We start from the raw sequence: 17,529 nt of genomic DNA, 5'->3' as shown, positions 1-17,529 counted from the left end.
GTGTTTCAAGTGACTCTTTATTTTACCGTTCTTTTTGTGTGCTTTGTTTTGTTTTGAAATGCATCGGGGCGATGCACTTTTTAAGGGGGAGTAATGCCGCGCGCCAAGTAGGCAGCGCGGCCGTAGCCTAACGGTTATCGCGCTTGCCTCCCACGCGAAGGGCCAGGGTTCGATTCCTGGCCGCGGCTATGCATTTTTGTTAACACTGTAATGTGATGTTCTGGTGAAATCGAGAACCGTCTAGCTGATTCGAGGTCAGAATTTTCTACGCGTCGAACCTTCTACGTCGAATGCTCCAGAAGCCATTGTGTGTACAAAAGCGATTCCGCAGGCAAGCCGGAGTCAGTTTCGCTCCAGCGTTCGACTGTGCTCCTACGCCGACTTCGACGCCCGCGACGCTCTGTTATTATCTTTGTTCTCCCTTTATTTTTTTTGGCACAAGTTCGCCACATTAAACGTTTATTTCTTCCCGTTTATTTCCTTTTATTTTGGTCACCACCCGTGACATTTTTGTTAACACTGTAATGTGATGTTCTGGTGAAATCGAGAACCGTCTAGCTGATTCGACGTAGAAGGTTCGACGCGTAGAAAATTCTGGCCTCGAATCAGCTAGACGGTTCTCGATTTCACCAGAACATCACATTACAGTGTTAACAAAAATGCATAGCCGCGGCCAGGAATCGAACCCTGGCCCTTCGCATGGGAGGCAAGCGCGATAACCGTTAGGCTACGGCCGCGCTGCCTACTTGGCGCGCGGCAATATCAGTTGTAGATGAATCAAAGGACTTTTTTTTAACATTGTTTAACACATCAATGCTCATTTGTGACCATGGATCTCATATTGCATTTGCACACTCCAGCACGGAGCGAATAGAGCTTTCATGCGACACAAATTTAGTTGCAGAAAGTCACTAATTCAATGGGAGATTTGAGGTTTGTATAACAGCAAAACATTTGTATTTACACACAGGAAAAGTTGTTCAAACAAACAGGAGTACAGTGTGCTGATTCAGCACAATAAGCAGATGTATGGATGAATGCGTTACTTAATTGTCCAGCTATTGTGTGTACTCGCTGAGCCCATCACTTAAGCTAGAGGGCTCTCCTTCAGTCCTTGTTGGTTCCACACCATATGTGGTGTGGAACCACGTCCACGTCCAAAATCAAGCGATATATTGAAGAGTTTCTTTCAAATATAATGACATATGCCATTATCCTTGGTATAGTTGAACTGTCCAGTTAGTAAGGATGGTCTCTGAATCTCGACCTCCAAAGAGGAGCTTGATTGGTTGTCAAGCGTAAAAATTACCCGACCGACTATATTGAAATTGGTGGCAGCTGCTTCCCACCTAAGACGACAAAGGGACAAATACGATAAAATAGGAGACTTTTTCTGTAAATGTAGAATTAGTTTATCAGTCGCTTATAGGGGGGGGGGGGGGGTCAGGGAAGCAGGAACAAGCACCAGCTCAAAGTATAACTGTATCTAAATTGTTTAATTGGTTTTGATGAACAATACAAATAGCTAAACCAGTAAATTATAATGTATACAGTCCAATCCCTTATCGCGTGTAATTCGAACAGAATAAATAAAGTAAATAAAATTTTCACTGTACTTCTCACAGGCCCAGTAAAATCATAGTGCGCAAGTTCTTTGACCTGATCTTTGGAACCACACTCTGTTCTGTTAATCACCTCGCTTGACGGTGTAGCCTCATCTTCAAGTAGCATGAGGCTGTGAGCTCGGTCAGTCGGACGACATGGTTGTTGTCTGGTTCGGGGTCAAACATGTGGTCATCGAGGCCTCTGAAACCTGGGTCCAGTGATTTCCCAAAACACCCCCTAAGGGGGGTGTACACCCCCCCCCCCTTATTTTTTATGAAGGCATCCCCTAAATTTGCAATGATTCCTCTATTCTCAATGCAGACCCCCTAATCCCCTCCCCCCCCCCCCCCCCCCTAAAATTTAGACACCCCCTAATTTCGATAGGTGAGTGGCATTTGGCAACTTCCGGTTTCTTAGGAAATTTCGTTTAGCTGTTGACAAGCGGCGACGATAATCTGCAAGCCTGTCTAAGCATGGTTCTGAAAACTACAGTCTGGAGGTTTCAAAATTATGCTTGCACAGGCTTCCAGCTCATTGTTGTGCTTGTCAAAGGTGAAACAAAATTTCCTAAGGAACCGGGAGTTGCCAAACGCCGCTCACCTATTCCTGGGGAAACCCCTGCCTGGGTCCTCTCTTCAGCATGGTTGTGAAGAACCACACATACAATGGCAGCTTCTAGGTGTGGTTGCTGAACCAGCCACTTGGAGGCGTTGCTGCCGGGCTCCAGTCTCCTTACACACTTGCTATCGCTAACGTGTGATTTTGCCACAAATATTCCAAATTGCAATATCTGCTTTCTTCACCAGAATATAACACTAAGCATGCATGCTTTCTCAAAGTGTTGGAATCACAAAACCTATTCGTTGTTTGATGTTTTCTCAGCAAACTCAAGCCAAGGGGCGGCCAAAGCAAACTGCAAGTGCAACCGGAATTGACAAAGGTGCTGGCACTAGCGGTACGACATGCGACACCCTCGTCGTACAACCATCGACGTCGACATCGGAGCACTCCTATGCCGTGCGAAGTCCACACAGCTTAAAGCAGAAGATGGAAGACATTGTTTGTCATATGGAGGCTTTACAAAAAAAACTAAAGTACTCGCAGGAAGTTGCAAGGCGGTTGAAGCAAAAAGTCTCCCAGGTGGAAGAAATCCTCCAGGACCTCCAGAGGCAGCAGCTCATCAGCAACGACGCTACCAATGTTCTTCGTCGGACATTTTCAAGCACCACACTGGAACGCTGTCTCCGAATGCTGAAAAACAGTAGGGGGAAGGTGACTAGAGAAAAGTACACTCCGGAGCTAAGGAGTTTCGCTCTTACGCTGCAGTTCTATTCGACCAAGGCATACGAGTATGTGAGAAACACTTTCCAGCTGGCACTTCCCCACTCGTCTTCAATCCGGTCATGGTACAGCTCAATTGATGCCGAGCCTGGGTTCACCGCTGAAGCGTTCGAATCTCTGCAGCTCACTGTTAGAGAAAATGAAAAGAAAGGCAACAAAGTCATCTGTGCCCTGCTCATGGATGAGATGAGCATCCGAAGGCACGTGCAGTGGGATGGGAAAAAGATGAGAGGATTTGTAGACGTCGGGATCGCAGGGGACAACAATGAGAACTGTGACGGCGGTGCAGAGGAGAGCAGCGACACCCGCAAGGATGTTCGTCCTCAAGCCACTGAAGCTCTTGTGCTGATGGTTGTGGCTCTAAACGACCACTGGAAGGTGCCCTGCGGGTACTTCCTGGTCCATGGAATGAGTGGAGCAGAGAAGGCCAACTTAGTAAACATTTGCCTAATGAAGCTTCATGACATCGGTGTCATTGTTTGCTGCTTGACATGTGACGGGCTCCAATCCAACTGGACTATGTTCAGAACACTCGGGGCTGAGCTGGAAGATCCGGAAGAAATGAGGCCCTGGTTCCCACATCCTGCCACCAGCAACCAGAGAGTCTTCATTCTAATGGACATTTGTCATATGCTCAAGCTGCTGCGTAATGCACTAGCATCCCTACAAGTGATCAAGGATCCCGATGGACGCTCCATCAGGTGGTTGTACATAGAGCGCCTGAACAAACTTCAGGAGTAACAAGGTCTGAGGGCCGGCAACAAGCTGCGACCAGCCCATATGGAGTGGGACCGCCAAAAGATGAAGGTGAATCTTGCAGCTCAAGTGATCAGTTCAAGCGTTGTTGATGCCTTAGAATTCTGCAACATTGATATCAAGGACCAAACCTTCACCGACAGTGAGGCAACAGTGAAGTTCATCAGGATCTTTGACAAGCTGTTTGACATGATGAATTCGAGAAATCCTCTGGCCAAGAACTTTAAAGCACCCTTGAAGATGAGTAGACAGCATCTATGGAAGCCCTCATTTGAAGAAGCAGCCAGGTACATCCTTGGCTTGAAAGACGTTCGAGGTCAGCTGCTCTATCTCACCAGACGGAAGACTGCCTTCGTGGGATTTCTTGTGGCCATGAAAACCTTTGAAGGCCTCTGCGAGACACTGCTGGGTGGTCCGGAACCCCTCATGAGGTACCTGCTCACCTACAAGTGCAGCCAGGATCACCTTGAACTTTTTTTTGGTGCCATCAGGAGCAAGGGAGGCTGGAACAACAATCCCACTGCCCTGCAGTTTAGGGCTGCTTACAAAAGGCTCCTTGTGCGCCATGAGGTGCAACAGGTGAAGGGCAACTCCACTGTGCAGGATGAGACCAGCATATTGCATGTGAGCACGAAGGCAGCCCACCGGGATGGCACTAACCATGAAGGAACCCTGGAGGACTATGCAGTAGCTCGTCGCTTTGGCTTGGTGATCTCACCCGGCGAAGAGGACCACGACTATGTTTACATCCCAAACGCTACGACTCTGTCCTTGTATGTGGAGAATGTCGTGGAGTACATCGCCGGCTATGTTGTCCGCATGTTGCGAAAAAAGGTAGCCTGCCCAAACTGCCTGGCTGCCCTGCAAGAGCAAAGCGAAACTGGTGGCCAGCTCCTGAGAAGAAAAAACCGTGGCGGACTGCTCGTGCCTTTGTCTAGTGTGCAGGCCATCTGCAAAAGTGCAGAGAAGTGTGTCAGAAGACTGGAACCCGGCAACAACGCCTCCAAGGAGCTGGTTCAGCAACCACGCCTGGAAGCTGCCATTGTATGTGCGGTTCTTCACAACCTTGCTGAAGAGAGGACCGAGGTCTTCAAAGGCCTCGATGACCACATGTATGACACCGAACCAGACAACAACCATGTCGTTCGACTGACCAAGCTCACGGCCTCATGCTACCTGAAGATCAGGCTACACCACCAAGCGAGGCGATTAACAGAACAGAGTGTGGGTCCAAGCATCAGGTCAAAGGACTTGCGCACTGTGATTTTACTGGGCCAGTGAGAAGTCTAGTCAAGATTTTATTTACTTTATTCTGTTGTGCACTCTGATTTATTTTACTGGGCCAGTGACAAGTCTAGTCAAGATTTTATTTGCTTTATTCTGTTGCGCACTCTGATTTTTTTTACTGGGCCAGTGAGAAGTCTAGTCAAGATTTTATCTACATTATTACATGCGATAAGTGATCGCACTGTATACATTATAATTTATTAATTTAGCCGTTTGTTAAAACCAATTAAATAATTTCAGTTATACTTTGAGCTGGTACTTGTTCCTGCCTGCTTGTTTTGAATGTGATTCGGTGGCTCGGCCACATAAGTGGTAACATTGCCAGAACCAGAAATTCGCACCCTACTATTTTCCGTCGAAACGACTCGCATCTCAAAACCGATTGAAGCTTTTGTTCTGAATTTTTTTTTTCTGACGGCCCGTGAGAGCCACAATTGTAAAGTAAAAAGGACATTGCTCATGAGTAGCAACAACTCGCGAGAATCCCCCAAATGATCGCGAGCACATCCACGGCGTCTCTTGATCCGTATCTAAGCATTCGGGAGCACAAAACTTCACCACCACCAATATCACACCACCACCTGTCAACACATAATCGCACCGCGGAGAAGCACATTTGCGGCACGGCGTTTCATGTTTCTTCAACTCTGGAGAGATGGCATGCAGCACAGAACCACTCCGATGTTGATGAGGAGAGGCGTCGATACATTGCGAAAGACACATCCTCGCATTTGCGGTGGTGCCACGCATTGCAGAGAGATGACATGCAGCACAGAACCACTCCGATGTTGATGAGTAGAGGCGTCGATACATTGCGAAAGGCACATCCTCGCATTTGCGGCGGTGCCATGCATTGCAGAAAGATGGCATGCAGCACAGAACCACTCCGATGTTGATGAGGAGAGGCGTCGATACATTGCGAAAGGCACATCCTTGCATTTGCGGTGGTGTCATGCATTGCACCCGTCACACTGCAATGCCGCCACATTATCATACACCGAGCGGGAACAGCGGGGGAAGGTAGGCCGCGCGCCGGGATTGGGGGGCACGTGGTGTTGGCACGTCCCCGGCGATGAGGAGCCAGGTGAGATACGGCTGACGGTGGATGGAGCGAGCGGGTGATGGCCGGCAGCGAGGCTTGACAAACCTGCTGTTGTCCACAGGCGTGCCAGCAGATGTTCACGGCCTATCGATGACGGGGGCCCCTTTGCCGTAGGCGCACTAGTGCTGCACTTTAGTGCTACGAGACACGAGGAGCCGAACTACGCAAAAGCGTCTGTGCGCCCCGCCATCGCCCAAATCCGCTTTCGGTGCGAGCTGTACTGCTTTTCCCCGGTGCTGCAATTTCGTGAAACTTTCGCCGGGTCCTCAAAAATCGGGCTACCGTTCACACCGAGCACGAAATATCACCCACGATTATTCTCACGGCAGCCTAGCCTGCGACCACAACTGCCATAACGCTGTCTGTCATGGATTGATGATTGTGGCTGCGCCAGCAATCTAAGGGACGGTAGATTGCGCCACCATAGTACTATTGTGTGGCTAGAGGTAATATAACTCTACCTAAAGATGGCCGCCAGTGACCGCATTCGCAGAGCGGGCAAACGCGATCCAGCAATTGTCATTGAGATCAGTGGCTTCACGTGAGAGTAAGTGAACGGTTTTTCAATCCAAACGCATCCACGCTAGAAGCTTAGTTTGATGTTAGTCGCCATATTGTATTGCTCATAAAACCAATCTGAAATAGATCTGAAACCATATTTTTCGGATTATCAAAGCAGGAACTAACGTTGCCTTATTAACAAGATAGAGAGGTACTGCATGTGAGGTCTTCAGACAGAGGGCTTCACGTGAGAGTAAGTGAACGGTTTTTCAATCCAAACGCATCCACGCTAGAAGCTTAGTTTGATGTTAGTCGCCATATTGTATTGCTCATAAAACCAATCTGAAATAGATCTGAAACCATATTGTTCGGATTATCAAAGCAGGAACTAACGTTGCCTTATTAACAAGATAGAGAGGTACTGCAGGTGAGGTTTTCAGAGAGAGGGCTTCACGTGAGAGTAAGTGAACGGTTTTTCAATCCAAACGCATCTACGCTAGAAGCTTAGTTTGATGTTAGTCGCCATATTGTATTGCTCATAAAACCAATCTGAAATAGATCTGAAACCATATTGTTCGGATTATCAAAGCAGGAACTAACGTTGCCTTATTAACAAGATAGAGAGGCACTGCAGGTGAGGTTTTCAGAGAGAGGGCTTCACGTGAGAGTAAGTGAACGGTTTTTCAATCCAAACGCATCCACGCTAGAAGCTTAGTTTGATGTTAGTCGCCATATTGTATTGCTCATAAAACCAATCTGAAATAGATCTGAAACCATATTGTTCGGATTATCAAAGCAGGAACTAACGTTGCCTTATTAACAAGATAGAGAGGAACTGCAGGTGAGGCAGGCTCACGCAGCCAGCGGCGTTCAAGGAAACCTCGGTAGAGTCCGCCAAGAGTCAGGATGACGTCACGATGACGTCAAATATGTTGATCACCCCCTCCGGCAACTAGGACGGGTACAGCCGTTAACATCCATGTTCCCTCGGGGCGCTCTTTCTGCGCTCAAGCGTAGGGTTCTTGTTTCCACCGCCTCAAAATATGGCGTTACGATCGACTTTGCCGCCGGGCCGGTGGCCATGGCAACGGCAACGGCGCAACCGGTGCCACCGGTGCAACGGCAGCAACGGTCTCCGACAGCCGCTGAGCGTGATCGTCAACTCCGAGTGTTCTGCGGAAAACGTGGTGTTCGCTCGGTCCGCGCTAATTTGACTTCGAAAGTTCTGGTGCTCTCGGAAGAGGATACCTTGGCGCTACTGTTCTGCGAAATGGTGCGGGAACTCAAAGAAGTCGAAAGTCTTGTCGAAAGATGTTCCGAAGCGAGAGGTAAAGTTTCGTTTTTCATCGCTTTCGTTCCAAGCCCGTTCCATGTGGTGCAATCCTGGTTGCGATTTTCAGTCTCGTGCTGCAGAAACCCCGTAAACACAGCACTAAACACACGTTTGTTTTCGTTTTTACTTACGTATGAGCGACGTTGCACCTGAAATTTGCTGGCAGATCGAACCGTACCACGTGCTACGCGCACAGGACGACACTGGCATTTTTGGTGTTCTCCTTTTGCTCACAGACCCTTGCCTTACTTTTTTGGGCAAGCTTGAGTGCTTTCTGGCGTGCATTCTCAATCTGATATACAAGGATGATGTGATGAAGAATCTTAGTGCTTTCATGACAGAACAGTCGGAGACCTCTGTCCAGCAATCGGCTACAAGTTCTCCAGCTGCTATGAACCCTGGTGAATTTAAAACCTCATTTGAAAATGTCTGTAGCTAATAGGAAAGCACAGAAACCGTAAAACAAATCATCTATCAGCTGAGTAACAAAAAAAATTTTTTTTTGTCTACGAAACATTGAAGTTTCTGCTGATCAAAACTGTGGTGGTGCGATGTCTTCTATAAATGTATATTTCTTTCATTGTGCTCTTTTTTGTATCTCGTGCTATCTGTTCTATTGTTCCGTAAATTTTATTATCTGTATTTATCTTACATTTTATGTATGAGATCTGTGTAAATAATAAAGAATGTATGAAAAGTATGTGTGTGCTCCTTGCTTCCTACCCACTTGAGGAGCAGCTTTTCTGAAGTTGCGCTACAGTGGTTTATGAACAAAGATATAAAAAAAGCCCCAGAAGACGAGAATGAAATCGACGAGAAATTAAATCAAGAAAGCAAACCGGGGGCCGGGGGGGGGGGGGGGGGGGGGGGGGGTAGCGAGCGGGCGCGAACCGGACGCCCGGAACAAAGACAGGACAACTTGCGCCATCTAGGGGCAAGTAGGGGCGGCCCGGTAGAGGCGGCGATTGCAGCGCCATGTTTTGAGGCGGCGGAAACAAGAACCGTACGCTTGAGCGCAGAAAGAGCAGAAAGAGCGCCCCGAAGGAGCATGGATGTTAACGGCTCTACCCGTCTTAGTTGCCGGAGGGGGTGATCAACATATCTGACGTCGCCGTGACGTCACCCTACTTTTCTCTTTCTTTTTCGCTCATCGGTCGCTCTTTTCTCGCTTCTTCGCTCGCTCGGGCGCCCGGAGCGCGTTACAATAGCCAAGGCTACGGCTGCGCCGGCCTGGGTGAGGTCTTCAGAGAGGCTATGTTCCAAATCTTACCCGAGTAACCTGCCTCCTACGTCAGCGGGTAATACCACGTGACATCGCGAGTAAACGATCCGCGACTCGATTTTGGAACGGCCAGGATAATCACCTGGATACTACGCGGATTGGCTTCGTCTTGGGCGACGGCAAAAAGAAAGCACAGCAGCGATGGCAGAAAATAGCAGACGATCCTTTTGATCATGGAGAAAGCACCCGAACAACGGTAATGTTAATGACGACGCGGTGTATTTTGAGGTGAATCCACCAGCTCCTTTTACTCACCTTCGTTTTGAGCTGCATATTGGGATCAAAATTACTTACTCCTTACAGCTAGACATAAAAAAATGTGTTTTTATTAATCAGCGCGATCGCTGCAATTCTAGTCGCGGTGCCCTAAACGCATATATTCCACGCATTGTAATTTGCACCGATTATGTTTTGCGGAAATATATTCTACACGGTGTAGCGGTACAGCGCGAGGGTGCTTTCTCCAGAATGATATGAAACTCACGTTCGCTTTGACGCGAATGTGATTACAGTGAAATTTTCGAAGCCTTCACTGCTTTACAAACGTTATCCTCTCATTACACACACTCTGGAGGAAACAAAAATACTACATTATCATATACCGAGTTCAAACATTTTCGGCATTGAACGTGAGAATACGGCATTCCCCCAACGCCGAGGACGAGGATGCGGAGAAGCTCCTGTTTACGCTCGCACTCAGATAATAACAAGTACACGTTCCCGGGAAGGTGGACGGTCTGGATGTAATGCAGTCAATTCCTGCGTTGACAACAGCAAATCACAATAACCACACATGCTGCACCTAATTCTTTGTCATTTCGAACGTCCGCCACCAAAACCAACGGAGCAAGCGAGCTTTGACGGCTGTCGGCACAGAAAGCAGAAAGCAGACGACGAACAGATCACGTGACGTATTTACTCGATTCGATCCGACTTTACCCCCCGATCGAGGAGGGTAGCGCGAGTAATTACTCCGGAGTAAACAACCCGCTTCTGGAACGCGAGTTCTGACGTCATCGAGTAAGCTCGAGTAAGTTTTGGAACGCCACGGTACGAAACTTTTACTCCGGAGTCGGATCGAGTAAATTTTGGAACACAGCCAGAGAGGGCATCACGTGAGAGTTAGTGAACGGTTTTTCAATCCAAACCCATCCACGCTAGAAGCTTAGTTTGATGTTAGTCGCCATATTGTATTGCTCATAAATCCAATCTGAAATAGATCTGAAACCATATTTTTCGGATTATCAAAGCAGGAACTAACGTTGCCTTATTAACAAGATAGAGAGGCACTGCAGGTGGGGTCTTCAGAGAGAGGGCTTCACGTGAGAGTAAGTGAACGGTTTTTCAACCCAAACGCATCCACGCTGGAAGCTTAGTTTGATGTTAGTCGCCATATTGTATTGCTCATAAAACCAATCTGAAATAGATCTGAAACCATATTTTTCGGATTATCAAAGCAGGAACTAACGTTGCCTTATTAACAAAATAGAGAGGCACTGCAGGTGGGGTCTTCAGAGAGAGGGCTTCACGTGAGAGTGAGTAAACGGTTTTTCAATCCAAACGCATCCACGCTAGAAGCTTAGTTTGATGTTAGTCGCCATATTGTATTGCTCATAAAACCAATCTGAAATAGATCTGAAACCATATTTTTCGGATTATGAAAGCAGGAACTAACGTTGCCTTATTAACAAGATAGAGAGGCACTGCAGGTGGGGTCTTCAGAGAGAGGGCTTCACGTGAGAGTAAGTGAACGGTTTTTCAACCCAAACGCATCCACGCTGGAAGCTTAGTTTGATGTTAGTCGCCATATTGTATTGCTCATAAAACCAATCTGAAATAGATCTGAAACCATATTTTTTGGATTATCAAAGCAGGAACTAACGTTGCCTTATTAACAAAATAGAGAGGCACTGCAGGTGGGGTCTTCAGAGAGAGGGCTTCACGTGAGAGTAAGTGAACGGTTTTTCAATCCAAACGCATCCACGCTAGAAGCTTAGTTTGATGTTAGTCGCCATATTGTATTGCTCATAAAACCAATCTGAAATAGATCTGAAACCATATTTTTCGGATTATCAAAGCAGGAACTAACGTTGCCTTATTAACAAAATAGAGAGGCACTGCAGGTGGGGTCTTCAGAGAGAGGGCTTCACGTGAGAGTAAGTGAACGGTTTTTCAACCCAAACGCATCCACGCTAGAAGCTTAATTTGATGTTAGTCGCCATATTGTATTGCTCATAAAACCAATTTGAAATAGATCTGAAACCATATTTTTCGGATTATCAAAGCAGGAACTAACGTTGCCTTATTAACAAGATAGAGAGGCACTGCAGGTGGGGTCTTCAGAGAGAGGCCTTCACGTGAGAGTAAGTGAACGGTTTTTCAATCCAAACGCATCCACGCTAGAAGCGTAGTTTGATGTTAGTCGCCATATTGTATTGCTCATAAAACCAATCTGAAATAGATCTGAAACCATATTTTTCGGATTATCAAAGCAGGAACCAACATTGCCTTATTAACAAGATAGAGAGGCACTGCAGGTGGGGTCTTCAGAGAGAGGGCTTCACGTAAGAGTGAGTGAACGGTTTTTCAATCCAAATGCATCCACGCTAGAAACTTAGTTTGATGTTAGTCGCCATATTGTAATGCCCATAAAACCAACCTGAAATAGATCTGAAACCATATTTTTCGAATTATCAAAGCAGGAACCAACATTGCCTTATTAACAAGATAGAGAGGCCCTGCAGGTGGGGTCTTCAGAGAGAGGGCTTCACGTGAGAGTGAGTGAACGGTTTTTCAATCCAAACGCATCCACGCTAGAAACTTAGTTTGATGTTAGTCGCCATATTGTAATGCCCATAAAACCAACCTGAAATAGATCTGAAACCATATTTTTCGAATTATCAAAGCAGGAACCAACATTGCCTTATTAACAAGACAGAGAGGCACTGCAGGTGGGTCTTCAGAGAGAGGGCTTCACGTGAGAGTGAGTGAACGGTTTTTCAATCCAAACGCATCCACGCTAGAAACTTAGTTTGATGTTAGTCGCCATATTGTAATGCCCATAAAACCAACCTGAAATAGATCTGAAACCATATTTTTCGAATTATCAAAGCAGGAACCAACATTGCCTTATTAACAAGACAGAGAGGCACTGCAGGTGGGGTCTTCAGAGAGAGGGCTTCACGTGAAAGTGAGTGAACGGTTTTTCCGTAGAGATCAGTAGGTTTTTCAATCCAAACGCATCCACGCTAGAAACTTAGTTTGATGTTAGTCGCCATATTGTAATGCCCATAAAACCAATCTGAAATAGATCTGAAACCATATTTTTCGGATTATGAAAGCAGGAACCAACATTGCCTTATTAACAAGACAGAGAGGCACTGCAGGTGGGGTCTTCAGAGAGAGGGCTTCACGTGAGAGTGAGTGAACGGTTTTTCAATCCAAACGCATCCACGCTAGAAGCTTAGTTTGATGTTAGTCGCCATATTGTATTGCTCATAAAACCAATCTGAAATAGATCTGAAACCATATTTTTCGGATTATCAAAGCAGGAACCAACATTGCCTTATTAACAAGATAGAGAGGCACTGCAGGTGGGGTCTTCAGAGAGAGGGCTTCACGTAAGAGTGAGTGAACGGTTTTTCAATCCAAATGCATCCACGCTAGAAACTTAGTTTGATGTTAGTCGCCATATTGTAATGCCCATAAAACCAACCTGAAATAGATCTGAAACCATATTTTTCGAATTATCAAAGCAGGAACCAACATTGCCTTATTAACAAGACAGAGAGGCACTGCAGGTGGGTCTTCAGAGAGAGGGCTTCACGTGAGAGTGAGTGAACGGTTTTTCAATCCAAACGCATCCACGCTAGAAACTTAGTTTGATGTTAGTCGCCATATTGTAATGCCCATAAAACCAACCTGAAATAGATCTGAAACCATATTTTTCGAATTATCAAAGCAGGAACCAACATTGCCTTATTAACAAGACAGAGAGGCACTGCAGGTGGGGTCTTCAGAGAGAGGGCTTCACGTGAAAGTGAGTGAACGGTTTTTCCGTAGAGATCAGTAGGTTTTTCAATCCAAACGCATCCACGCTAGAAACTTAGTTTGATGTTAGTCGCCATATTGTAATGCCCATAAAACCAACCTGAAATAGATCTGAAACCATATTTTTCGAATTATCAAAGCAGGAACCAACATTGTTTTATTAACAAGACAGAGAGGCACTGCAGGTGGGGTCTTCAGAGAGAGGGCTTCACGTGAAAGTGAGTGAACGGTTTTTTCATAGAGATCAGTAGGTTTTTCAATCCAAACGCATCCACGCTAGAAACTTAGTTTGATGTTAGTCGCCATATTGTAATGCCCATAAAACCAATCTGAAATAGATCTGAAACCATATTTTTCGGATTATGAAAGCAGGAACCAACATTGCCTTATTAACAAGACAGAGAGGCACTGCAGGTGGGGTCTTCAGAGAGAGGGCTTCACGTGAGAGTGAGTGAACGGTTTTTCAATCCAAACGCATCCACGCTAGAAGCTTAGTTTGATGTTAGTCGCCATATTGTATTGCTCATAAAACCAATCTGAAATAGATCTGAAACCATATTTTTCGGATTATCAAAGCAGGAACTAACGTTGCCTTATTAACAAGATAGAGAGGCACTGCAGGTGAGGTCTTCAGAGAGAGGGCTTCACATGAGAGTAAGTGAACGGTTTTTCAATCCAAACGCATCCACGCTAGAAGCTTAGTTTGATGTTAGTCGCCATATTGTATTGCTCATAAAACCAATCTGAAATAGATCTGAAACCATATTTTTCGGATTATCAAAGCAGGAACTAACGTTGCCTTATTAACAAGATAGAGAGGCACTGCAGGTGAGGTCTTCAGAAAGAGGGCTTCACGTGAGAGTGAGTGAACGGTTTTTCAATCCAAACGCATCCACGCTAGAAGCTTAGTTTGATGTTAGTCGCCATATTGTAATGCCCATAAAACCAATCTGAAATAGATCTGAAACCATATTTTTCGGATTATGAAAGCAGGAACCAACATTGCCTTATTAACAAGACAGAGAGGCACTGCAGGTGGGGTCTTCAGAGAGAGGGCTTCACGTGAGAGTGAGTGAACGGTTTTTCAATCCAAACGCATCCACGCTAGAAGCTTAGTTTGATGTTAGTCGCCATATTGTATTGCTCATAAAACCAATCTGAAATAGATCTGAAACCATATTTTTCGGATTATCAAAGCAGGAACCAACATTGCCTTATTAACAAGATAGAGAGGCACTGCAGGTGGGGTCTTCAGAGAGAGGGCTTCACGTAAGAGTGAGTGAACGGTTTTTCAATCCAAATGCATCCACGCTAGAAACTTAGTTTGATGTTAGTCGCCATATTGTAATGCCCATAAAACCAACCTGAAATAGATCTGAAACCATATTTTTCGAATTATCAAAGCAGGAACCAACATTGCCTTATTAACAAGACAGAGAGGCACTGCAGGTGGGTCTTCAGAGAGAGGGCTTCACGTGAGAGTGAGTGAACGGTTTTTCAATCCAAACGCATCCACGCTAGAAACTTAGTTTGATGTTAGTCGCCATATTGTAATGCCCATAAAACCAACCTGAAATAGATCTGAAACCATATTTTTCGAATTATCAAAGCAGGAACCAACATTGCCTTATTAACAAGACAGAGAGGCACTGCAGGTGGGGTCTTCAGAGAGAGGGCTTCACGTGAAAGTGAGTGAACGGTTTTTCCGTAGAGATCAGTAGGTTTTTCAATCCAAACGCATCCACGCTAGAAACTTAGTTTGATGTTAGTCGCCATATTGTAATGCCCATAAAACCAACCTGAAATAGATCTGAAACCATATTTTTCGAATTATCAAAGCAGGAACCAACATTGTTTTATTAACAAGACAGAGAGGCACTGCAGGTGGGGTCTTCAGAGAGAGGGCTTCACGTGAAAGTGAGTGAACGGTTTTTTCATAGAGATCAGTAGGTTTTTCAATCCAAACGCATCCACGCTAGAAACTTAGTTTGATGTTAGTCGCCATATTGTAATGCCCATAAAACCAATCTGAAATAGATCTGAAACCATATTTTTCGGATTATGAAAGCAGGAACCAACATTGCCTTATTAACAAGACAGAGAGGCACTGCAGGTGGGGTCTTCAGAGAGAGGGCTTCACGTGAGAGTGAGTGAACGGTTTTTCAATCCAAACGCATCCACGCTAGAAGCTTAGTTTGATGTTAGTCGCCATATTGTATTGCTCATAAAACCAATCTGAAATAGATCTGAAACCATATTTTTCGGATTATCAAAGCAGGAACTAACGTTGCCTTATTAACAAGATAGAGAGGCACTGCAGGTGAGGTCTTCAGAGAGAGGGCTTCACATGAGAGTAAGTGAACGGTTTTTCAATCCAAACGCATCCACGCTAGAAGCTTAGTTTGATGTTAGTCGCCATATTGTATTGCTCATAAAACCAATCTGAAATAGATCTGAAACCATATTTTTCGGATTATCAAAGCAGGAACTAACGTTGCCTTATTAACAAGATAGAGAGGCACTGCAGGTGAGGTCTTCAGAAAGAGGGCTTCACGTGAGAGTGAGTGAACGGTTTTTCAATCCAAACGCATCCACGCTAGAAGCTTAGTTTGATGTTAGTCGCCATATTGTATTGCTCATAAAACCAATTTGAAATAGATCTGAAACCATATTTTTCGGATTATCAAAGCAGGAACTAACGTTGCCTTATTAACAAGATAGAGAGGCACTGCAGGTGGGGTCTTCAGAGAGAGGCCTTCACGTGAGAGTAAGTGAACGGTTTTTCAATCCAAACGCATCCACGCTAGAAGCGTAGTTTGATGTTAGTCGCCATATTGTATTGCTCATAAAACCAATCTGAAATAGATCTGAAACCATATTTTTCGGATTATCAAAGCAGGAACCAACATTGCCTTATTAACAAGATAGAGAGGCACTGCAGGTGGGGTCTTCAGAGAGAGGGCTTCACGTAAGAGTGAGTGAACGGTTTTTCAATCCAAATGCATCCACGCTAGAAACTTAGTTTGATGTTAGTCGCCATATTGTAATGCCCATAAAACCAACCTGAAATAGATCTGAAACCATATTTTTCGAATTATCAAAGCAGGAACCAACATTGCCTTATTAACAAGATAGAGAGGCCCTGCAGGTGGGGTCTTCAGAGAGAGGGCTTCACGTGAGAGTGAGTGAACGGTTTTTCAATCCAAACGCATCCACGCTAGAAACTTAGTTTGATGTTAGTCGCCATATTGTAATGCCCATAAAACCAACCTGAAATAGATCTGAAACCATATTTTTCGAATTATCAAAGCAGGAACCAACATTGCCTTATTAACAAGACAGAGAGGCACTGCAGGTGGGTCTTCAGAGAGAGGGCTTCACGTGAGAGTGAGTGAACGGTTTTTCAATCCAAACGCATCCACGCTAGAAACTTAGTTTGATGTTAGTCGCCATATTGTAATGCCCATAAAACCAACCTGAAATAGATCTGAAACCATATTTTTCGAATTATCAAAGCAGGAACCAACATTGCCTTATTAACAAGACAGAGAGGCACTGCAGGTGGGGTCTTCAGAGAGAGGGCTTCACGTGAAAGTGAGTGAACGGTTTTTCCGTAGAGATCAGTAGGTTTTTCAATCCAAACGCATCCACGCTAGAAACTTAGTTTGATGTTAGTCGCCATATTGTAATGCCCATAAAACCAATCTGAAATAGATCTGAAACCATATTTTTCGGATTATGAAAGCAGGAACCAACATTGCCTTATTAACAAGACAGAGAGGCACTGCAGGTGGGGTCTTCAGAGAGAGGGCTTCACGTGAGAGTGAGTGAACGGTTTTTCAATCCAAACGCATCCACGCTAGAAGCTTAGTTTGATGTTAGTCGCCATATTGTATTGCTCATAAAACCAATCTGAAATAGATCTGAAACCATATTTTTCGGATTATCAAAGCAGGAACCAACATTGCCTTATTAACAAGATAGAGAGGCACTGCAGGTGGGGTCTTCAGAGAGAGGGCTTCACGTAAGAGTGAGTGAACGGTTTTTCAATCCAAATGCATCCACGCTAGAAACTTAGTTTGATGTTAGTCGCCATATTGTAATGCCCATAAAACCAACCTGAAATAGATCTGAAACCATATTTTTCGAATTATCAAAGCAGGAACCAACATTGCCTTATTAACAAGACAGAGAGGCGCTGCAGGTGGGTCTTCAGAGAGAGGGCTTCACGTGAGAGTGAGTGAACGGTTTTTCAATCCAAACGCATCCACG

This window comes from Ixodes scapularis, unplaced genomic scaffold (genome assembly GCF_016920785.2).
Source record: "Ixodes scapularis isolate PalLabHiFi unplaced genomic scaffold, ASM1692078v2 PGA_scaffold5__190_contigs__length_132052651, whole genome shotgun sequence".
Taxonomy (NCBI): Eukaryota; Metazoa; Arthropoda; class Arachnida; order Ixodida; family Ixodidae; genus Ixodes; species Ixodes scapularis.
Note: the sequence above shows the minus strand (reverse complement) of the source record.